The 24,436-nt window shown below is 41.7% G+C and overlaps 2 pseudogenes across 2 annotated transcripts; both read right to left on the bottom strand.

Moving 5' to 3' along the window:
- Positions 1 to 416: 416 nt before the first annotated feature.
- Positions 417 to 7,776, bottom strand: LOC106567927 (proteinase-activated receptor 2 pseudogene; annotated as a pseudogene). Its single transcript, XR_014392151.1, has 3 exons — positions 7,571 to 7,776; positions 2,536 to 3,506; positions 417 to 2,316 (listed from the first exon to the last, which is right to left on the bottom strand). The product of XR_014392151.1 is annotated as a proteinase-activated receptor 2 pseudogene (transcript).
- Positions 7,777 to 8,390: 614 nt separating this feature from the next.
- Positions 8,391 to 23,773, bottom strand: LOC106568208 (proteinase-activated receptor 2-like; annotated as a pseudogene). Its single transcript, XR_014378670.1, has 2 exons — positions 23,484 to 23,773; positions 8,391 to 12,473 (listed from the first exon to the last, which is right to left on the bottom strand). The product of XR_014378670.1 is annotated as a proteinase-activated receptor 2-like (transcript).
- Between the last annotated feature and the right edge of the window lie 663 nt (positions 23,774 to 24,436).

Genomic DNA, 24,436 nt, shown 5'->3' with positions numbered 1-24,436 from the left:
CTATACGTGTTATTTCATAGTTTTGATGTCTTCACTATTATTCCACAATGTAGAAAATAGTAAAAATAAAGAAAAACCCTGAATGAGTAGGTGTGTTCAAACTGTTGACTTGTAGTGTATATACTAAGGGGAAGAGAGGTGTAAATCACAGCATAGTAATCAGAGGTTGTTCCTGCCTGCCCTCCAGGTGTTCCTACACAGAGACCAGATATCTGTGGGAATCACTTACACCATGGAAACAGAAACACAGCTGTTCAATATTGCTCTAAAACATTCCTCAGCCTAGCCTACCTTAGCTGACTGAAACAGAGAGGGAGAGAGAGTCAAGTCTTCTTAAGAGATGAGAAACTGACAAATCCCTGTAGTTTCAACTTTTGTGTTGATATATGGATCTTCAACAACAGTCAACTGTTCGGAAACAGAAAACATCAGTCTTCAGATTATCACGCTGAAAGGTATTGTGAAATATTACATTAATTCCTTACCATAATCACAGACAATGACTCTTTATTATCCCGGACAATGACTCTTGTAACATCATCTTCCACCAGGCATGTGCTGAGGAGTGATTCAGTCTATCCAGTACTATGAGCACCAAGGCATTGGAATATTAATAAGGATTACGCAACAGACACAAAGTTACACATTAGAGAACAATAAGAACTATAGAAACAAACACCATTAGCTTATCATATTACATACATTTATTTAAGAAATGAACAAACTTAAAACAAAAAACTTTTCATGGCTTCAAAAATTCACGTGAGCTTAAAACATAACGACAATATAGTAAAAACTGAGCAGTGTTAATGTGTACAGCCTACTGCCCTATATAATCTCACAGAGGTAATTATAAAAAGGCATATACCAGTGAAGATATGTAGACCATAGACTTAAAGCCAGTTTACTCCAATACCGCCCCTCTAAAATATGTCACTCATCATTACTGGGGTGGCAGGTAGCCTAGTGGTTAGAGTGTTGGACTCATAACCGAAATGTTGCAAGATCAAATCCCTGAGCTGACAAGGTAAAAATCTGTTGTTCTGCCCCTGAACAAGGCAGTTAACCCACTGTTCCTAGGCCGTCATTGAAAATAAGAATTTGTTCTTAACTGACTTGCTTAGATAAATAAAGGTAAAAAAAATTAAATCATAATACTCAGAACTTTTCACCTAAAGGCATGACATTTGAGTTAATTTACACTGGCACAATGTAAGTCTATATTTTGAGATTTCATAAAACATGTTGACCATGTGCTAGGTAACATCATGTCCAAAATGCACCTCTTCAAATTTAGAATTTCTAACTAAATCTTTACGCATTAGCCCTTTAACAGCCTGCCAAGAACTGTGATAAATACGTTCTGCTTTCATTTCATCCATGAGAGAGATGTCTATGAAAATCACAAAAGAAGTCCAGGATATGGTCATCCATTTTCACTAGTCTGGAGCTCAGCAGTGTCCAGGCCTAATTTAAAACATACTAAAACTCCCCTTGACACTTTGTTACACAGATGAGAAATATAGTTCCTCTTGTGTGGGTTGTTTAGTGTGATGTGAATACATATTTTCTTCAGAATTCCATATCCTTGTGCCCTGGTCCTGTGAGAGGTCAGGTTGTGTGTCTCTGTCTCATAGAGGACACAACACTCACACACCACCGTGTTCCATTTCTTGTAAATGCTGTCTATATCCCAACTGTTATAGGACAGATCCCTCTAGTATCTTTATTTCATAAGGTACATTCAGTGCATCAGTCCACATACATACAGAGAAATATTGTATTATCAATGAGCCTCTCCCAGTGTCTTTACCTAGTCGTCTGAATGGCTCCCATGCGCTATTAGCAGGTACTGCTCTGTGTGTTCTCTGACTCAGACACACAGGCCTTGCTCTTCCTGGAGTACTTCATGGAGCTGAAGGAGACCCTCATCCTCTCCACCGTCCTGCTGCTTCTACACAGCAGTGTGTTCTTCACATGGTCCCTGAAGTCCTCAGACACAAAGTAGTAGATGAAGGGATCCAGACAGCTGTTGAGGCTGGCCAGACACAGGGTGGTGATGTAGAAGCCATAGCCGTTGTTGATCACCCCGTCCTTGAGGAGGGTGTAGTGGATGACTAGCATGGTGGTACTGGAGACAAAACACACCAGGAAGGTGACCAGCACCGTCACGATCAGCAGAATGGCTTTCTGACGGTTCTTCCCGGGGTTCCCGTCCGTCATGGAGTGCCCCAGGGCCTTGAGGAGGAGGATGTAGGCCAAGATGTTGACCAGCGAGGGGACCAGGAAGACGATGCCAGCCACATGAGAACCCCCCTAAACGTAGCTGCTCTGTGTGTTCCCTGAGTCTGATGTGCAGGTACCAAGGTTGGGGTCAATTCCATTTTAATGCCAGACAATTCAGAAAGTAAACCAAATCAACCAATCCAATTCCACATTTTCCTAATCAGTACTTACTGAATTGACCCCAAACCTGGATGGTGTTACTCATCTTGAAGTACTTCAGAGCAGTGAACGAGACCCTCATCCTGATCATGCCCTCTGGCTGCGGCATCTCAGCGTGTTCTTTACTTGCTCCCTGAACTCCTCTGAGATGAAGTAGTAGATGAATGGATCCACACAGCTGTTGAGGCTGGCCAGACACAGGGTGGTGATGTAGAAGCCGTAGTCATTGTGTACTACTTGAGCCAGCAGGAGAGAGTAGGTCACCAGCATCATGATGTTACTGGGGGTGAAACAGACCAGGAAGATGATCAGCACAGTAATGATGAGCACCACAGCCTTGCGCCGATTCTTGGTGATGCTGGCGTTCGTCATTGAGTTCCTCAGGGACTTGAGCATCAGAACGTTAACCACCACGCACAACACGGTGGGAACTACAAATCCCAGGGTTCCCATGGTCAGGAAGAAGCCGGCGGCCATGCTATTCTGGCTGGGCCGGGTGACGTCATGGCAGGTGATGATGTTGAGGTTGGTCACCTTGACTGTCTGGTCGTAGAGGTAGAGAGGGGTGGTCAGCAGCCAGACCCCCACCCAGACTGCGACCGAGACACCGATGGCTACATGGTTGTTCCTACAATCCTGGGAGAGGGGGTAAACGATGGCCCAGTAGCGCTGGACACTGATACAGGTGATGAAGAGGATGGAGCAGTACATGTTCCCATAGAAGAAGCCCACCAGGACTTTACACAGCCTCTCTCCATAGATCCAGTCGTTACCGTTGAAGTGGTAGGCGATCTTCAGAGGTGTCCAGATGACAAAGAGCAGGTCAGACAGAGCCAAGTTGGCCATGTAGATGGCGGCAGGGTGCTTCTTCTTGGTCCTGAACAGGAAGACCCAGATGGCCATGGCGTTGGTGGGCAGCCCCACAGCAAACACCACTATGTAGACGATGGGGAGGAACACCGTGGTCAGACTGCTCCGCAGCGTGTCCGCGGTCACCTTGTCCACTGTGACGCGGTCGGCATCCTGAGGGTCGACCATCCCGATGAACCCACGTTCTATACCTGTGATAAAAAACAGGAGAGAAACATCACTGATAAAGATCTGTAATATTGGACAGTGTGTTGGTGATTCTATAAAAAATGGTTGACAACATTTAACAATCACCTTGAGCAATGCTCTTTTGAGTTTAAACATGTAACACAAATTGCATTGTTAAAAATGACATGAGAAAAATATGATACAAATATAGTTGAATTATGAGGCTATTAACTTTAATTTCCCTCTTATTCATTGGTCTGATTATCACAAACAGGGTCATGTTCTATCTAGGGTACTCATTCTAAAAACACACAAAATACATATTCCAGTCAGGTGAAAGTACATTGACACCTACAATAAATAGGTGAAAGAACATTGACACCTACAATAAATAGCTGCACAATACTTGTTTTTATGTTAAATAATGAGACAGAGTCATTGATGCGAGTCACCAGTTGGTAAATCGATTTGAATTCAATCACTTTTTGACAGCACCCCAAAATATTCAACAGATAAAGGTGCACAAAGTTGGATTTATTTTGCATACCCTACCATACCATGAGACATACAATGTCAAATCACTGGAAAAGATAAAGATAACTTGCTCCCAGCCTATAGACAGAAACTAAAACAGGAAACGCCTGTGCTCAGGTCTGTTCAACGCTGGTCCGACCAATCGGATTCCACACTTCAAGATTACTTCGATCACGTGGACTGGGATATGAATCGGATAGCCTCAGACAACAACATTGATGTATACGCTGATTCAGTGAGTGAGTTTATTAGCAAGTGCATCAGTGATGTTGTACCCACGTCGAATATTAAAACCTTCCCCAACCAGAAACCATGGATTGATGGCAGCATTTGCGCAAAACTGAAAGCTCGAACCACTGCTTTTAATCATGGCAAGGTGACCGGAAACATGACCGAATACAAACAGTGTAGCTATTCCCTCCGCAAGGCAATCAAACAAGCTAAGCATCAGTATAGAGACAAAGTAGAGTCACAATTAAATGGCTCAGACACGAGACGTATGTGGCAGGGTCTACAGTCAATCACGGATTACAAAAAGCAAACCAGCCCTGTCGCAGACACCAACGTCTTGCTCCGAGACAAATTAAACAACTTATTTTCTCGCTTTGAGGACAATACAGTGCCACTGACACGGTCCGCTACCAAAACCCGCGGGCTCTCCTTCACTGCAGCCAACGTGAGTAAAACATTTAAACGTGTTAACTCTCGCAAGGCTGCCAGCCCAGACGGCATCCCTAGCCGGGTCCTCAGAGCATGCTCAGACCAGCTGGCTGGTGTGTTTATGGACATATGCAATCAATCCCTATCCCAGTCTGCTGTTCCCACGTGCTTCAAGAGGGCCACCATTGTTCCTATTCCCAAGAAAGTGAAGGTAACTGAGCTGAACGACTATCACCCTGTAGCACTCACTTCCGTCATCATGAAGTGCTTTGAGAGAGTAATCAAGGATCATATCACCTCCACCCTACCTGACACCCTAGACCCACTCCAATTTGCTTACTGCCCCAATAGGTCCACAGACGGCGCAATCACAATCACACTCCCCTAACCCATCTGGACAAGAGGAATACCTATGTAAGAATGCTGTTCATTGATTACAGCTCAGCATTTAACACCATAGTACCCACCAAACTCGTCATTAAGCTCGAGACCCTGGATCTCGACCCCACCCTGTACAACTGGGTCCTGGACTTTCTGTACAACTGGGTCCTGGACTTTCTGGCGAGCCGCCCCCAGGTGGTGAGGGTAGGAAACAACATCTCCACCCCGCTGGTCCTCAACACTGGGACCCTACAAGGGTGCGTTCTCAGCCCTCTCCTGTACTCCCTGTACACCCATTACTGCGTGGCCATGCACACCTCCAACTCAATCATCAAGTTTGCAGACGACACTACTGTACAGTGGTAGGCTTGATTACCAACAACGACGAGACGGCCTACAGGGAGGAGGTGAGGGCCCTCGGAGTGTGGTGTCAGGAAAATAACCTCACACTCAATGTCAACAAAACAAAGTAGATGATCGTGGACTTCAGGAAACAGCAGAGGGAGCAGCTCCCTAGCCACATTGACGGGACAGTAGTGGAGAAGTTGGAAAGTTCCTCAGCGTACACATCACAGACAAACTGAAATGCTCCACCCACACAGACAGTGTGGTGAAGAAGGCGCAACAGCGCCTCTTCAACCTCAGGAGGCTGAAGAAATTTGGCTTGTCACCGAAAACACTCACAAACTTTTACAGATGCACAATCGAGAGCATCCTGTCGGGCTGTATCACCGCCTGGTACGGCAACTGCTCCGCCCAAAACCGTAAGGCTCTCCAGAGGGTAGTGATGTCTGCACAACGCATCACCGGGGGCAAACTACCTGCCCTCCAGGACACCTACACCACCCGATGTCACAGGAAGGCCAAAAAGATCATCAAGGACAACAACCACCCGAGCCACTACCTGTTCACCCCGCTATCATCCAGAAGGCGAGGTCAGTACAGGTGCATCAAAGCTGGGACCGAGAGACTGAAAAACAGCTTCTATGTCAAGGCCATCAGACTGTTAAACAGCCATCACTAACATCGAGTGGCTGCTGCCAATATACTGACTCAAATCTCTAGCCACTTTAATAATAAAAAAATGGATGTAATAAATGTATCACTAGTCACTTTATATAATGTTTACATACCCTACATTACTCATCTCATATGTATATACTGTACTCTATACCATCTACTGCATCTTGCCTATGCCGCATGGCCATCGCTCATCCATATATTTATATATTATTATTCATTCCTTTACACTTGTGTGTAAGGTAGTTGTTGTGAAATTGTTAAATTACTTGTTAGATATTACTGCGCGGTCGGAACTAGAAGCACAAGCATTTCGCTACACTCGCATTAACATCTGCTAACCATGTGTATGTGACCAATAAAATTTGATTTGATTTTTAAAAGCTTACAAACAGGGTTGTCAAACCATTTAAACAGTTTTTGGGTTGTGTCCGCCATCGGTTGAGAAGTGACATGCTTGAATACAGGGTGGGTGTCATGTTTTGGGTAATAAATGTACTAACATGGGAATAAAATGTACGTTTCAAATTTCAAAGATTGTTGGAGGTCCACACATCAGAGAATGTTGAATTGAATGGGAATATCTGTTGTTTTAAATTATACTGTCAATCCGCCATAAGAAACCTATTGAAATCATAGGAGCGTAGATAATAGATTAGACATGACCATTTAAGTTGACATCGACAGTGTGTGGACCGGCAGCCATCTTTGTCATAGTAATTAGAAGTTATAATTTCAAATCAATTTAAAGTTCAATGGCATACCAGCTAAATTGCAGTGATCTGAAGGTATAGGTTCATTCTATTAATGTTATTTCTATGATTGAAATGACGCCCACCCTGTATTCAAGAGCATGTTGGTCTCAGCTGACTGCCAGCACAACACAAAAACCTCAGATGATGTAAAGTAGGCTTACCTCAGATGATGTAAAGTAGGCTTACCTCAGATGATGTAAAGTAGGCTTACCTCAGGTCAAAATCAAAGTCCTGCACATGCACCACATGTGGACAAAAAAGGAATAACTTATATTTTGACATGAGGTAAGCAGAGAAAAAGTACATCTACAACAGACCCACGTTTGAAAATCTGTTTAATAATACGATCCTTTAGATATTTTATCTCAAATTCCACCCATCATAATGACCAACCTTCCTGCCTACCAGCACAGTAAGTTGAAATGGAATTGTATTTAACTTCTGGCTTCCCATGGACTGTTTTTGTGCAACCCAATTGAAAGCAATGCTAGTGTATATAAATACTTTATCTCCTGAATGTTTTGGCATTCAGGTCTAAAAAGTCACTTCCTGACCACTTCTTCCATGAGCAAATATATATGGAAAGTTATGTTTAAAACAAAAGGGATGCTGTCAAAAAGTGATTGAATTCAAATGGATTTACCACAGTACAAGTACGTTAACTCAACATAATACAATGTGTCTACAAGTAGGCTACTGACAAAGGCATGAGATCAATTAGAAAAGGTAAATCTTACCCATTGTATTGGCTGCACACTCGCAACTGAACAACAATAAGCAGGAAAGTATTTGAGATGAGGTCTTGTCCTTGAACTTTGTACAGTATAAATGATCTGTGTCTATGAATTGTCTTCTCCTCCCAAGGTGAAGATGGTAGTTAACTTACCCTGATGCCGATGCCTTCTTTCTCTTTTACATAAACAGAAGAACACACCGGAAAAACAAGAGACTGACGGAATCAGGTTACCGGTGTAGCCTCCCTCTCTCTCGCTGTCACATGACATGGTTTTGAGTGTCTGTGAATTTACACGGCTCCAACCTGTTTGGTCTTATCCAAAGATGACAAATTGCAGTTGATTCAATGTGAATCTTATAGGGGATATAGATTATTCAACATTTCATGTAGGCCTGCACTTCATGTATTCCCTCTGTATTTTGAAGTAATGTGGTGGCAGCATCATGTCATGAGTATGTTTGTCACCAGCATAGAATGGGGAGTTTGTCGGGATCAAAATAAATATGAAAGGAGCAAAGCCTGGTTTACATATTGCTGTCCATCAATGAATCCCAACCAAATGTACAGAGGGGGAGCAATTTCGACAAAAACAAACAAACAGATATAATTTTGCTCTAAGAGTTGTGCAGAGTTGGTAGAATCTTACTCCAAATTATTTAAAGATGTAATTGCTGCCAAAGATGCTTCCACCAAGTATTAACTCTGGGCTGTCAAGACATAATTTCTATTAACTTAAAAATGATTCTATACTTTATATTTCACTTTGAAAATGTGGAGCAGGTTGTGTAGCTCTGTAAGAAATAATTTAAATGATCTTAATCTCTTTTTAGATTTACTTTAATTGCAGCAAAATGTCATAACTGTTGTGTCTTTGGCATCATTAAAAGTGAAGACTTATTTTATCAAATCAATTCTGTAATTATTATTACATGATTAAACTAATCATGTAAAAGTAATTAACTAGGAAGTCGGGGCACCAAGGAAAATCTTCAGATTACAAAGTTATAATTTTCCTAATATAACTCTTCAGATATTTTAATATCTGATCAATTAGTCTTGTAATTAATTAATTATTATTTACCTCACGTTAGTCTCATTCCAAACATCGTAAATTGTTGGTTATCTGCACGAACCCAGCCTTTACTATGAATCATCCATACACCAATTGCCTTAATCATTTATTTACTAACTAACTAACTAATCACATAAATGCATAAAACACAGTAGATATGGTTACAAGGAAATGATAGGGGAGATTCCCTATTGGGCTAAGCCGATATGACAGCTTGGTGGAAAAAGGGAAGCGAGTGTGGACTGAGAACATGGGAGAAAGACAAAAGGAATCACTACACAGTTGATAATTAGATTAAATGAAATGCTAACCCTTTGCACATGAATGCACACTCATTCGGGAATAATTGCAATCAATATATATTTACGCCCAGTGTGTTGTCGTGATTTCTGTTGGAATCCGGTCCTCCTGCGGAGAGTCAGTTCATCAGCGTTTCTCTCTCTGCTTCCCTGAAGATCAAAGTCTTTTGTGGTTAGAATGGATACTTCAGAGTACCATTCAGAAATGTTACATTTACATTTTAATCATTTAGCAGACGCTCTTATCCAGAGCGACTTACAGTAGTGAATGCATAAATTTCATTTCTTTTATTTATTTTTTAAATATTTTTTTTCTCCTTCTCGGACTGGCCCCGTGGGAATCGAACCCACAACCCTGGCGTTGCAAACACCATGCGCTACCAACTGAGCCACAGGGCTTCTATGTTCTCATAGAATAGATGTTTCGTCAGTTATCGGTATTCACAATCCCAGGTTTACATTTCTGGCTGCAGACTAGTAATTAGGATCTAAGATTTGCTCTTATTCTGTCGGGATCGATAGTATCAGAGTTTAACCATTTCCACCCGTGTAGCCAATGCTCCACCTGGTATGGTTAGGAATTCAACATCCATTGCAACGTTAACTGACACTGAGGTTTTTGTGGTGTGAAGAGGATTTCGTCAGGAGGGGGTTTTATTCGTAACAGTAGAAAGGCAGTTCCATGACGCCAGATCATGTCTGAGCTCACGGGGGCGGGTCAATGACTTAGTTAAACTTTAAAGGGAATACAATTCTCTCACATTAAAGGTTTAACATCACATCATTTCACAAATAGTTTCATCTTTACTCATTCATACACAATCAGAGATATAGTTATGTGTGTTTCCTGTCCTCTCCGAGGTCACCAAAGGAAACGCACTCGTCATACCCGTCACTTGAAACGACTGACTTTTTGTACATGGTCCCCTAAAATGGGGGAACTAAAAGTATTGGAACAAATTCACCAATGTATTTGGTCCGATATTCCTAACACAAATTGGGCACAAAATAATCTGAAACACAAACAAAACAGCAAATGAATCCAATGCTTGATGTAATCATTGTGTGCTAAGAATATGGGACCAAACAAACTTTTGATAACTTTGATACACACAAGTGAACTTGTCACAATACTTTTGGGCCCCTAAAATGGGGGGGGGGGGGGGGGGAGAAAGAGTCCATGTACAAAAAGTGCTGTCATTTCTAAACGGCTCATATGGATGAAAATACCTTCAAATTAAAGCTGACCGTCTGCATCGAAGGTGCTGGAGTACATAGCCAAGACAAAACACACTGTCCCAATACTTTGAGCTCACTGTATCTCTGCTAGAGCTGACCTTATCTGCTATTGTCCCTTCTCAGTGTACAGGGCTTGAGAGGGATGCCTAAGGTAAAGCCAAACATGTTTAATGTTAAAATCTGCTACTCTTTTGGAACGCAGTATTGTCAAGATAACTACTTTTTACCGTGTGTAAAATTGCTTGTTTCATTTGAAAGCTTTTTATAAAAATACAAAAAATGCATGAAATGAAATGTATGCATTCACTACTGTAAGTCGCTCTGGATAAGAGCGTCTGCTAAATGAGAAATGTAAATGTAAATGTAATGTAAACTTAAGTGTCCACGGACCATTCCCACAAGTGGACATTTTGTTTCAATTTCCCATTTTGGGGATTTAGGAGTTTGCCATGTGAAATCCTTTGTTCTCTCTGTGTCTCTGTTTCTGCATGGCAAAGGGGGAGAGAAACTCCGCCAGGACTTTAGGGCCTGAGATAACAGAACCTGGGTGTAGGAGAGCGTGAGAGAGAGGGGGGGATGCCACAACCTATACCAAGAAAGGGCCACGTCATGACACTATACAAGGGGTGTATAGACTTTCACTAGGCACTGTACAGTAGGTCATGTATGGCTCACTTGATAAAGAACAATACCCGTTGCCAGAAGTGAAGGGTCAGTGCGGGGCACTAAGAACTAAGTTAACAGTTTCAGAGAGCTCAGTGCTGGAACAAACATAAAATGGACATCTTTGACTGTCTAAATGTGGAGGATGGATCAGTAACACACTCTTTCTGATTTTGTTTTCTAGGTAAAACCAACAAAATCTGCATTAAAATTGTATGAGGGGCGAGGAGGCAATATAACAAGCACATAATATGAAGTAGTCTGGGGTTGCATCTCAGTTTAAAATAGCTTCTCTCCATTGATGATGATGAAAACAAAATGTTAGGTGAAAGACACATAGTAGATTAAGACCAACCTGGAATTCCCTTTAACCTGTCCAGTTCTTTAAAAACATCAGTACAGCCAACTTTGATCTCCACATGAGAACCCCCCTAAACGTAGCTGCTCTGTGTGTTCCCTGAGTCTGATGTGCAGGTACCAAGGTTGGGGTCAATTCCATTTTAATGCCAGTACAATTCAGAAAGTAAACCAAATCAACCAATCCAATTCCACATTTTCCTAATCAGTGTTTACTGAATTGACCCCAAACCTGGATGGTGTTACTCATCTTGAAGTACTTCAGAGCAGTGAACGAGACCCTCATCCTAATCATGCCCTCTGGCTGCGGCACCTCAGCGTGTTCTTTACTTGCTCCCTGAACTCCTCTGAGATGAAGTAGTAGATGAATGGATCCACACAGCTGTTGAGGCTGGCCAGACACAGGGTGGTGATGTAGAAGCCGTAGTCATTGTGTACTACTTGAGCCAGCAGGAGAGAGTAGGTCACCAGCATCATGATGTTACTGGGGGTGAAACAGACCAGGAAGATGATCAGCACAGTAATGATGAGCACCACAGCCTTGCGCCGATTCTTGGTGATGCTGGCGTTCGTCATTGAGTTCCTCAGGGACTTGAGCATCAGAACGTTAACCACCACGCACAACACGGTGGGAACTACAAATCCCAGGGTTCCCATGGTCAGGAAGAAGCCGGCGGCCATGCTATTCTGGCTGGGCCGGGTGACGTCGTGGCAGGTGATGATGTTGAGGTTGGTCACCTTGAGTGTCTGGTCGTAGAGGTAGAGAGGGGTGGTCAGCAGCCAGACCCCCACCCAGACTGCGACCGAGACACCGATGGCTACATGGTTGTTCCTACAATCCTGGGAGAGGGGGTAAACGATGGCCCAGTAGCGCTGGACACTGATACAGGTGATGAAGAGGATGGAGCAGTACATGTTCCCATAGAAAAAGCCCACCAGGACTTTACACAGCCTCTCTCCATAGATCCAGTCGTTACCGTTGAAGTGGTAGGCGATCTTCAGAGGTGTCCAGATGACAAAGAGCAGGTCAGACAGAGCCAAGTTGGCCATGTAGATGGCGGCAGGGTGCTTCTTCTTGGTCCTGACCAGGAAGACCCAGATGGCCATGGCGTTGGTGGGGAGCCCCACAGCAAACACCACTATGTAGACAATGGGGAAGAACACAGTGGTCAGATGACTGTCCAGAACCATGCAGGCCTCCAGGGAGACCTGCACCCCCGCCGCTGTCTCATCCCCCGTGAAGCCTCGGTCTTCTACGCCAGCATTACACCGCTCTGAGAAAAAAAAGAAACAAGATGAAAATAAATAGGGGTGTTTAAGGAATTCCAAAAATGGGGTTAGAATGTATGGCGTTTGAATACAATAGCCATTTGTGATTTATTGCATACTTCAATTATTACTTTTCTAATTGTTCTTATGCAGTGTTGTGAAGTACATTTTGGGGGGGGTTATCTGTACTTTACTACTTTTATTTTTGACAACTTTTACTCCACTACGTTCCTAAAGAAAATATGTACTTTATACTCCCATTAATTTTCCCTGACACCAAAAAGTAGTCATTACATTATTTATGCTGAGGCAGGACAGCATCATGGTTCAATTCATTGGTTCAATCTAATACTTCGTCATTAGGGTTGCAAAGGGTCGGAAACTTTTCGAAAACTTTCCGGAATATTTCCCGGAAATTTTCCATTGTAAGTTAAGCCCTGGAATTTGGAGAATTTTGCTTAAAATTCATCAAAAAAAAGTTAGCTTATAACAGTGAACCTTTTTTGCAGGATACACATAAGGCAATTCTAGGACTTGTGGCATATTTTGGTTAAACTATCCCCAATTCAATGGAATTGCAACCCTTTGCACACACAGTGCACTCTTCCATCACACATACAGCTGATTCTCAAGATCTTGCACACCAATGACATGCTATTGAGCCCACGCTACTACACTGTCTGAGCCAAAGACTATATGCTTTCTGGGAAGTTTTGATTACAATACTGGGTGGGGTGAATATATTTTATATGACATAGATGATTTTCTGTTAACTAGTAAATAGTAGCCTACAGCAAAGTGTGTTTAAATCATTTCTAAACTTCTTAACAACTTAAGCTAGTTAGTATTTGCTACCATGTGGGTTTTAGCTCGCTTGAGCCTGCTAACTGAGGAGTGTTAATTCACCTGTTTCCATACATGTTTCATTTTTTTAAAAGTCTTACAAATGAGTTGTTTAATCTAACTGCTTAACTATTTATCTGTACATGGAATTGTTTTTGGGGATTTTTTTACTCAACTTTACAGGAAAATGCCACTGGCACTGTCTGATGTGTGAAGACATTTCACTGCAGCTAATGTGGAAGGAAAATCTGTGTACATTTGCAAATACTGTGCCAAGTCATATGTGAAGAACGCAACAAAGATGCAGAATCATCTGGCCAAGTGCATAAAGTTCCCTCAGCGCTCACAACAAGCAACCTCTGACAAAAGTCCCTCTACTTTTATTTGAGGTGAAAATGATGAATCAAACACCTTATCAATAGCAACAGCTCATGGTCCTCCTGGAATCAGAAGTTTTTTGACTCAACGAAGGAACGTAGTCAGAGAAATGCTGATGAATGTCTTGCTTGAGCTGTGTATGCAACTGGTTCACCTCTGATGCTCAAAGGCAATGTGTATTGGAAGAGAATTCTGAATGTTCTTCGCCCAGCAGACACCCCTCCAACCAGACATGCTTTATCTACTAATTTGCTGGATGCAGAGTTCAACAGAGTTCAAGTGAAGGTCAAGCAAATCATAGAGAAAGCAGACTGTATTGCAATCATCTCTGGTGGGTGGTCGAATGTTCGTGGACAAGGGATAATTAACTAGATCATCTCAACCTGTATTCTACAAGAGCACAGACAAGGGACAACAGACACACCGGTCTCTACATTGCAGATGAGCTGATGCAGTCATCAATAACCTTGGACCACAGAAGGTATTTGCACTGGTGACAGACAATGCTGCGAACATGAAGGCTTCTTGGTCTAAAGTGGAGGAGTCCTACCCTCACATCACACCCATTGTCTGTGCTGCTCATACATTGAATCAGCTCCTCAAGGACATCATGGCACTGAAAACAATGGATACACTCTACAAGAGAGCCAAAGAAATGGCTAGGTATGTGAAGGGTCATCAAGTTATAGCAGCAATCTACCTCACCAAGCAAAGTGAGAAGAATAAGAGCACCACATTGAAGCTGTCCAGCAACACCCATTGGGGTGGTGTTGTCATCATGATTGACAGTCTCCTGGAGGGGAAGGAGTCCCCATACCACAGTCTGCCAATATGGACAGCCCCATCAAGAGGATCCTCCTGGATGATGTATTTTGGGAAGCAGCCTGAAACTCCTGAAACCTATAGCAGTAGCCATTGCATAGTTTGAGGGAGACAATGCGGCAGGTAGCCTAGAGGTTAGGGCATTGGACTAGTAACCGAAAGGTTGCTAGATCGAATCCCTGAGCTGACAAGGTAAAAATCTGTTGTTCTGCCCCTGAAAAAGGCAGTTAACCCATTGTTCCTAGGCCGTCATTGTAAATAAGAATTTGTTCTTAACTGACTTGCCTTTTTAAATAAAGATAAAATAAAAAATAAATATGCAATCCTGTCTAATGTTCAGACTGCTTGCAGATGTAAGAGAAGAAATCCGTTCTGCCCTGCCCACTTCACTGTTGCTCCAAGCAGAGGAAACTGCAGTTCTGAAATACATCAAAAAGTGTGAAGACTTCTGCCTGAAGCCCATACACGCCGCAGCGTACATGTTGGACCCCAAGTATGCTGGCAATAGCATCCAGTCTGGTGCAGAGATCAGCAAGGCGTATGGTGTCATCACTACCGTGTATCATCACCTTGGTCTGGATGAGGGCAAGGTTCTTGCCAGTCTGGCGTAGTACACTTCCAAGCAAGGGCTTTGGGATGGAGATGCAATATAGCAGTTGTGCCAACATATCTCATCAGCCACCTGGTGGAAGGGACTTTGTGGATCTGAGGCTCTTTCCCCTGCTGCCTCCATCATCCTCCAAATCCCACCAACATCAGCCGCCTCAGAGCGCAACTGGTCCTTGTTTGGGAAGACACATATCAAAGCATGCAACAGGCTGACCAATCCAAGGGTTGAAAAATTGGTGGCCAACCGGGTAAAACGAGCCATCCTCAACAAGGTTGGAAATTGACAGTGAAGATGAGGCCTCAGAATCTGATGTTCAAGTGGTGGACATTGAGGAGGACCAGGGAGAAGACATGGAAGCCTGAGAGGAAGACAACCAAAGCTTTCGTTTCTAGACTATCATTTTACAGATGTGTTGAAAACGTTTTTGGGAGATGCGATGGATCATTGTTAATCATTCAATATTCCCTTTCTTTTGTTGTTCAGTGAAATTTAACCATTTGCAATTATGTCTACTTATTATAAGGTAAAAGGTTTATGTTTCTGTCTCCAGATGATATGGTAAATATATCCAATGCAAAAAAAAATCTACATTTAAATGGTATTAATATTAATTTGCATATATTTCCATTAATTCCCATCAATTCCCACTTAAAGTTTCCACCTTTGAATATTCCACAAAATGTGAAACCCTAGTTGTCATCCCTACTCTCTCTGATCTGGCAGACTCACTTAACTCAAATACTGTGTTCGTAAATTATGTGTGAGTTCCAGTTGTGTTTTTATTGTGCTGTCTGGTTTGCTTAGTATAAGGAATTTGATAGGATTTGCTTTTACTTTGCACTTCAACTCAATTATGAACATTTTGTAAGTTTTCCACGACTGTACTTAACCTCTCTAGGGTAGGTGGCACCAAATCGTCCCACCTACGTAACAGCCAGTGTAATCCCGTGGCGCGTTATTCAAAAACCTCAAAAATGCAAAAACTTCCAATTTTTCAAACATATGACTATTTTACACCATTTTAAAGACAAGACTCTCATTAATCTAACCACACTGTCCGATTTCAAAAAGGCTTTACAACGAAAGCAAAACATTAGATTTTGTCAGCAGAGTACCCAGCCAGAAATAATCAGACACCCATTTTTCAAGCTAGCATATAATGTCACATAAACCCAAACCACAGCTAAATGCAGCACTAACCTTTGATGATCTTCATCAGATGACAACCCTAGGACATTATGTTATACAATACATGCATGTTTTGTTCAATCAAGTTCATATTTATATCAAAAACCAGCTTTTTACATTAGCATGTGACTAGCATGTGACTAGCATTCCCACCGAACACTGCCGGTGAATTTACTAAATTACTCACGATAAACGTTCACAAAAAGCATAACAATTATTTTAAGAATTATAGATACAGAACTCCTCTATGCACTCGATATGTCCGATTTTAAAATAGCTTTTTGGTGAAAGCACATTTTGCAATATTCTAAGTACATAGCCCAGCCATCACGGGCTAGATATTTAGACACCCGGCAAGTTTAGTACTCACCAATATCAGATTTACTATTACAAAAGTTTGATTACCTTTTGTTGTCTTCGTCAGAATGCACTCCCAGGACTTCTACTTCAATAACAAATGTTGGTTTGGTCCAAAATAATCCATCGTTATATCCGAATAGCGGCGTTTTGTTCGTGCGTTCCAGACACTATCCGAAATGGTAAATAAGGGTCGTGCGCATGGCGCAATTCGTGACCAAAAAAATCTAAATATTCCATTACCGTACTTCGAAGCATGTCAACCGCTGTTTAAAATCCATTTTTATGCCATTTTTCTCGTAAAAAAGCGATAATATTCCGACCGGGAATATCCTTTTAGGTAAACAGACAAAGGAAGAGAAAGCTTTCGGTCGACGCGGGCATGAGCCTGAGTCTCACAGTACTGTAACCAGCCACTACCCAAACGCGCTACGTTTTTTCAGCCAGAGCCTGCAAAGCCACGATTCAGTGTTTTGCCGCCTTCTGAGAGCCTATGGCAGCCGTAGGAAGTGTCACGTTATAGCTAAGATCCTCACTCTTCAATAAACAGAGACAAGAAGAACGACACCTTGTCAGACAGGCCACTTCCTGCATGAAATCTTCTCAGGTTTTTGCCTGCCATTTGAGTTCTGTTATACTCACAGACACCATTCAAACAGTTTTAGAAACTTTAGGGTGTTTTCTATCCAAAGCAAATAATTATATGCATATTCTAGTTACTGGCAGGAGTAGTAACCAGATTAAATCGGGTACGTTTTTTATCCAGCCGTGTCAATACTGCCCCCTAGCCATAACAGGTTAAACAGGAATTTGTAATTCGCGCCACGCCTATCATTCGATATTGGAGCAGGTGTTCCGCTAGCGGAACGTCTAGATGTAAGAGGTTAAAATCAATCTTTATGGTATTTTTAACGTAAAATTGCGATAATATTCCAACCGGACAATAGCGTATTCATTCAAGGAGAAAAAGAAGGAACGGCGTGCTCGCGGGACTGAGCATATCCAATCCCTTTGTTGCCAGGCAGTCCACTCAATAACTGAGCTCCTATTAACTGCCCAGTAACAGGAGAAGGCTGAAACAACTTTCTCAGGGCTTTTGACAGCCAATGGAAGCCTTAGGAAGTGCAAAGTAACCCCACAGATACTGTAGTTTCGAAAGGGACTAGAAAGAAGAACTACAATTCTCAGATACTCCACTTCGTGGTTGACTTTGTCTCAGGTTTTTGCCTGCCATATGAGTTCTGTTATACTCACAGACACCATTCAAACAGTTTTAGAAACGTCAGAGTGTTTTCTATCCAAATCTACTAATAATATGCATATTCTAGTTTCTGGGCCAGAGTAGTAACCTGTTTAAATTGGGTACGTTTTTCATCCGGCCGTGAAAATACTGCCCCCTAGCCCAGACAGGTTAACTTGGGTCAAACGTTTCGGGTAGCCTTCCACAAGCTTCCCACAATAAGTTGGGTGAATTTTGGTCCATTCCTCCTGACAGAGCTGGTGTAACTCAGGCAGGTTTGTAGGCCTCCTTGCTCGCACACGCTTTTTCAGTTCGGCCCACAAATGTTCTATAGATTTGAGGTCAGGGCTTTGTGATGGCCACTCCAATACCTTGACTTTGCTGTCCTTAAGCCATTTTGCTACAACTTTGGAAGTATGCTTGGGGTCATTGTCGTTGCACCAATGTACCTAACCATAAACATCAATGCCTAACAGGAATATTTAGACTTAGCCACCCGTTAGATAAAATACGGAACGGTTCCGTATATCACTGAAAGAAAAAAACGTTTGTTTTCGAGATGATAGTTTCCGGATTCGACCATATTAATGACCTAAGGCTCGTATTTCTGTGTGTTTATTATATTATAATTAAGTCTATGATTTGATAGAGCAGTCTGACTGAGTGGTGGTAGGCAGCAGCAGGCTCGTAAGCATTCATTCAAACAGCCCTTCGCTGTGCTTCAAGCATTGCGCTGTTTATGACTTCAACCTGGGTGGGTATAATTTGTGAAACGTTCCAACAGGAATCTATTCCAAAAACTTCATAAATAACAAGGTTTCCAAAAAACAACGCATACAAAGTTGTATAGCGGCAGAATAAGATACCGGGTAGGGAGTGGTCTATTTCATAGCGTTTTTCACTCATCACGTTTATTCCGAAAAATGTCTGTCCTCACATGTCTGTTTGCCTATGGACAAACATTAAGAATAAGCTACGTGGTGAGTTGATGCCTATTCGGCAGCTAGTTACCTAGGTTTGTATGCGTTGCTACTTTGTATGCATTGTTGGTTGGCAACCTTTTACTTTACGTTTTTTGGAACAGATTCCTGTTGGAACGTTCCACAAATTATACCCACCCCTTCAAGCCTATCAACTCCCAAGATTAGGCTGGTGTAACCGATGTGAAATGGCTAGCTAGTTAGCCGGGTGCACGCTAATAGCGTTTCAAACATCACTCGCTCTGAGACTTGGAGTAGTTGTTTCCCTTCCTCTGCATGGGTAACGCTGCTTCGAGGGTGGCTGTTGTCGATGTGTTCCTGGTTTGAGCCCAGGTAGGAGCGAGGAGAGGGACGGAAGCTATACTGTTACACTGGCAATACTAAAGTGCTTATAAGAACATCCAATAGTCAAAGGTATATGAAATGCAAATCGTATAGAGAGAAGTAGTCCTATAATTCCTATAATAACTACAACCTAAAACTTCTTACCTGGGAATATTGAAGACTCATGTTAAAAGGAACCACTAGCTTTCATATGTTCCCATGTTATGAGCAAGGCACTTAAACATTAGCTTTCTTACATGGCACATATTGCACTTTTACTTTCTTCTCCAACACTTTGTTTTGCATTATTTCAACCAAATTGAACATGTTTCATTATTTATTTGAGGCTAAATTGATTTTATTGATGTATTATATTAAGTTAAAATAAGTATTCATTCAGTATTGTTGTAATTGTCATCACAAAACAAAAATAATCGGCCGATTAATCGGCATCGGCTTTTCCGGCCCTCCAATAATCGGTATCGGCGTTGAAAAATCATAATCGGTCGACCTCTATTCTAAAGCCATGACATAAAGCCATTACATCATTTTCTGGAATTGTCCAAGCTGTTTAAAGGCACAGTCAACTTAGTGTATGTAAACTTCTGACCCACTGGAATTGTGATGCAGTGAATTATAAGTGAAATAATCTGTCTGTAAACAATTGTTGGAAAAATTACTTGTGTCCTAACCGACTTGCCAAAACTATAGTTTGTTAAAAACCTCTTGAGGATACCCTAGGATGGGGGGCGCCACAGTGCATTTTGAAAAAAATTTGTTCCCATTTTCAACGGCCTACTAATCAAACTCAGAAGCTAGGACATGCATATACTTATTATATATGGATAGAAAACACCCTAAAGTTTCTAAAACTGTTTGAATGGTGTCTGTGAGTATAACAGAACTCATATGGCAGTCAAAACCCAGAGACCGATTGAAACAGGAAGTGGAATTCTGAATTGTGGACTCGACTTCATCACTTTGCCTATTAATCACACCGTGAGCAATGGTTCATTTAGCACTTCCTATTGCTTCCACTAGATGTCGCCAGTCTTTTCACAGTGGTTTGAGCCTTATACAGTCGAAACTCAGTGAATGAGACGCATTGGAAATTGGTCACAGGGGATGGGCCATCACCATTATGACGTCGGCGGCCCAGTCTACCCCCACCTTTGGAAACGTTTTAAAACACTCTGCAACCGTCCCCGTCGAATCTTATTGGCTCTCTTGGTGTTACAGGCCCTGAAGATTAATGTTTTACAACGTTTGAACGAACCTAGAGGAGGGAAAAAGTACATTTTCCGAAACTACTGTCCCACGCACGTCGGAGCATTTGGAGACAGCCCTAGGACACGCTACCAACAGCAGGCTAATGGAACATGAAGGATGGACTTTTTCGACCGAAAATACATCTGTTGTGGACCTGGGATTCCTGGAAGTGCTTTCTGATGAAGACAACTAAAGGTAGGCGATTATTGACAATATTATACAAGATCAGATGTGACTTGCGATTGTTCCAAGATGGCACGGCGCTAGTTTTCCTGGCTCATTTTCTGAGTATCGCATCTCCTTTTATCGCAAAGTGTGATTACCCAGTAAAGTTAATTTAAAATCTGGTATGACAGGTGTTCTCAAGAGATATTCATCTATAAATGTTAGATTGACAATATAAATTAAAAAAATAGTTTTCGAATAGTAATAAAGGGAATTATGCACTGTTTCCCGGAACGCATTTGAGGGGAAAATAGTTAGTCAACGTCAGACGCCGATGTAAAATGCTGTTTTTATATATAAATATGACCTTTATTGAACAAAAGAATGCATGCTGTGGGTAACATGATGTCCTAGGTGTGTCATCTGATGAAGTTTGTAAAAGGTTAGTGCTGCATTTAGCTGTCTTCTGGGTTTTTGTGACATTATATGCTAGCTTGAAAAATGGGTGTCTGATTATTTCTGGCTTGGTACTCTGCTGACATAATCTAATGTTTTGCTTTCGCTGTAAAGCCTTTTTGAAATCGGACAGTGTGGTTAGATAAAGGAGAGTCTTGTCTTTAAAATGCTGTGAAATAGTCATATGTTTGAAAAATGGAAGTTTTCGGATTTTAGAGGAATTTGTATTTCGCGCCACGCCCATCATTGGATATTGGAGCAGGTGTTCCGCTAGCGGAACGTCTAGATTTAACAAGATTAACAAGAAATCTGTGGAGTGGTTGAAAAATGAGTTTTAATGACTCCAACCTAAGTGTATGTAAACTTCCGACTTCAACTGTATATCAAAAGTAAACACACTTTTTTTTAATCAACTAATAAGACTCCAGAGGGGTATACTACAAAGCAGGTTCAAGGAGTTACACAGAACCCAAACCGGCTGCGTGCGTGCGCCATCGTCCATAAAGTTATTTTGTCCCCCCCACACCAAACGTGATCACGACACGCAGGTTAAAATATCAAAACAAACTCTGAACTAATTATATTAATTTGGGGACAGGTCGAAAAGCATTAAACATTTATGGCAACTTTGCTAGTTAGCTTGCACTTGCTAGCTAATTTGTCCTATTTAGCTAGCTTTCGGTTGCAAGCTAATTTGTCCAGGGATATAAACATTGAGTTGTTATTTTACCTGAAATGCACAAGGTCCTCTACTCCGCCAATTAATCCACACATAAAACGGTCAACCGAATCGTTTCTAGTCATCTTTCTTCCTTCCAGGCCTTTTCTTCTCTTGACTTGATATTGCGATGGGCAACTTTCATAAATTAGGTGCATTACCGCAACTGAGCTTGTTCGTCTTTCAGTCACACACGTGGGTATAACCAATGAGGAGTTGGCACGTGGGTACCTGCTTCTATAAACCAATGAGGAGATGGGAGAGGCAGGACTTGCAGCACGTTCTGCGTCAGAAATATTATATATTTCATATATATATAATATATATGATTTCTATTTTAGCCCTTGGCAATGCAGACGCTCGTTGGCGCGAGCGAGCAGTGTGGGTGCAATAATTGAATAACATAGATTTCTAAATGTATTTTGCGACGCGAGCGGTGTGGTCAGCCTGTTAGCCTAAACTTTAAATTTCTAGGAAGGATAAGCTTAAAATGGGCATGGTCTATTTAAGGCCATGCACCACAGGCTAAAATAAAATGTTTGCATCTACCTGTTGTTAGTATTTTGGTCCATTAATATTAGTATTTTCAAATGTAAATAAACATTTCAAAAACTTCTAAAACGTATATTTATCATACTACTATCATCAACATTTTAATGAAGTTGAACCACTATAAAATGGACCTACATCAATAATTTCAAAGCTCACTACATTAAATTACACACAATTTAAACGCCCATTTCATAGTGTTACAAATACGACCATATTTAGTACCTTACTTTGAAGAGATGGTGATTGGGTCTAAATAGGTATTTCTTGTTTGGTAATCTAAATTCAGTGTACTTGTCTGTAGCTTCCATTTCCTGAAAGTCAGGCTCTTTCCACACCCCAACTAATTTTTCTCTACTTCAGAAGCATTTGCTTTAACCACATTTTGTGTGCTTAACCTTAGATATATTCTCCAGACTTGCCCATTGAGAAGTGTTGATATGTTGTCCATTTTCTATTCTAGATAACATTTTCTTAGAAAAAATGCGGCAAAAATTCATTTTATCTACGTCTTTAGTATTTTACAGACAGAAAGATTAATAAAGTATTCATCCACAATCTGCTCTGCACAAGTCCTGGAGTGTTTTAACAAAATGAAACCAAATTATTTAGGCTGACTGATAAACGTTGATTGTGATATGATTAGGGGGAAACAATTACCTTTTGATGGTGTGGTCCCTGGCCTTAACTCAGCAACCAAAAACGCATATTTAATTTTAGCTTTCTTTATGAATCAGACAAATAGTTATTTCTGGTTGTTTACCAAATTTAGCTGGCTAACTCATTGCTCCTGCTTTTCAATATACCCTCAGGCTGTCATTTCCCCTTAAAATCATCTCGATTTTGCGAAGAACAGCGTGTCATTGACATGTGGGATGGTGACATCATCGCTCATTGTCTGGTGTGGTTTATAACCACACCAGACATAGCAAATACCATCACAACATAACAAGCAAGTGTATTTTACAGTATCTGTATTCAGTTAGGAATCAGATAGAGGGGATCCGACTCAACAAGTTGTCCATCAAGGCATTAAAGAATATCACAATGTCGTTTATCTGATCGAAGAAAAAAAACTAATAATGAGAGAAATAGAGGGAAAAGGCCTTCTCTTACCATTTTTCTGAGACAGACATAGCTCGGCGCAGGCCAATAAAAACATAAGATTCAACCAATGCAGCTTGAAATTCATGTTAACTTCCACAAAACTTTCCAACAATAATCTAGCTGCGATGTACAAAGAGTGTTGAATGCTGATTCAAGCGTTTGTGTATTCCTTTTGTCTGTGCAACTTTGAAGTCAACTGTAGCCAGTAGATCCGACGCGCTTGCTTATAGCTGCACTAGGGTCAGACAGGCTTCCTGTATAGATTAAGACCCAGCAGTGCCACCGCGAGATATGTCTCAGAAAATGTACATCAATCCAGGGATGACAAATGCGGTGCACTCTGAATTGTCCCTTTATCCCAGTTTTTCTATATCTTAATCTACACAGTAAGCCTGTCTGACCCTAGTGCATCTGTAAGCAAATTGGTCAATCTGCTGGCTACAGTCAACTGAAGAGGTAGGGTACCTCACACAACAGGTGGGAAGAAAAAACCTGTGTGATGTCATAAATCACGTGACCATACATGCCTGTGTTGTTCAGGCTGACTGGCTTGGTGGATTTGTAGGCAGTGGCGCCGCCAACGGGTGGACATGGGGGGCCACGGCCACCCTGATACAATTGCTGGCCCCCTCACTGGCCCCCCCTCGCTAGTCGCAAATGCATAAATGCTTCTGAGTATGCGTAATATGCTTCTATCTGATATGTTACATTAGTACTATTCATTTAAATCAATAATGTATATTTTTCATAATAGTTAATGTGAAAGAAAATAAATGTGTAGCCAGTCAACCACTTTTGACCCTCGTCACTGTGTGACACTCCGACCCCTTTCACCCCTCACCCGGCCTGCTGCTGCACAGTGCACTGCCAGATGACAGTCTGCCTCATGGACAGCAGCAGCTGAGCTCAGCCTCGTGTCTCTGGTGGCATCATCGGAAGCTAGCCTAGCTGGCAGCTGCCTG

The sequence above is a fragment of the Salmo salar genome, chromosome 01, assembly GCF_965601325.2.
Source record: "Salmo salar chromosome 01, fSalSal1, whole genome shotgun sequence".
Classification (NCBI taxonomy): Eukaryota; Metazoa; Chordata; class Actinopteri; order Salmoniformes; family Salmonidae; genus Salmo; species Salmo salar.
This window is presented reverse-complemented; position numbering and strand designations above follow the sequence as displayed.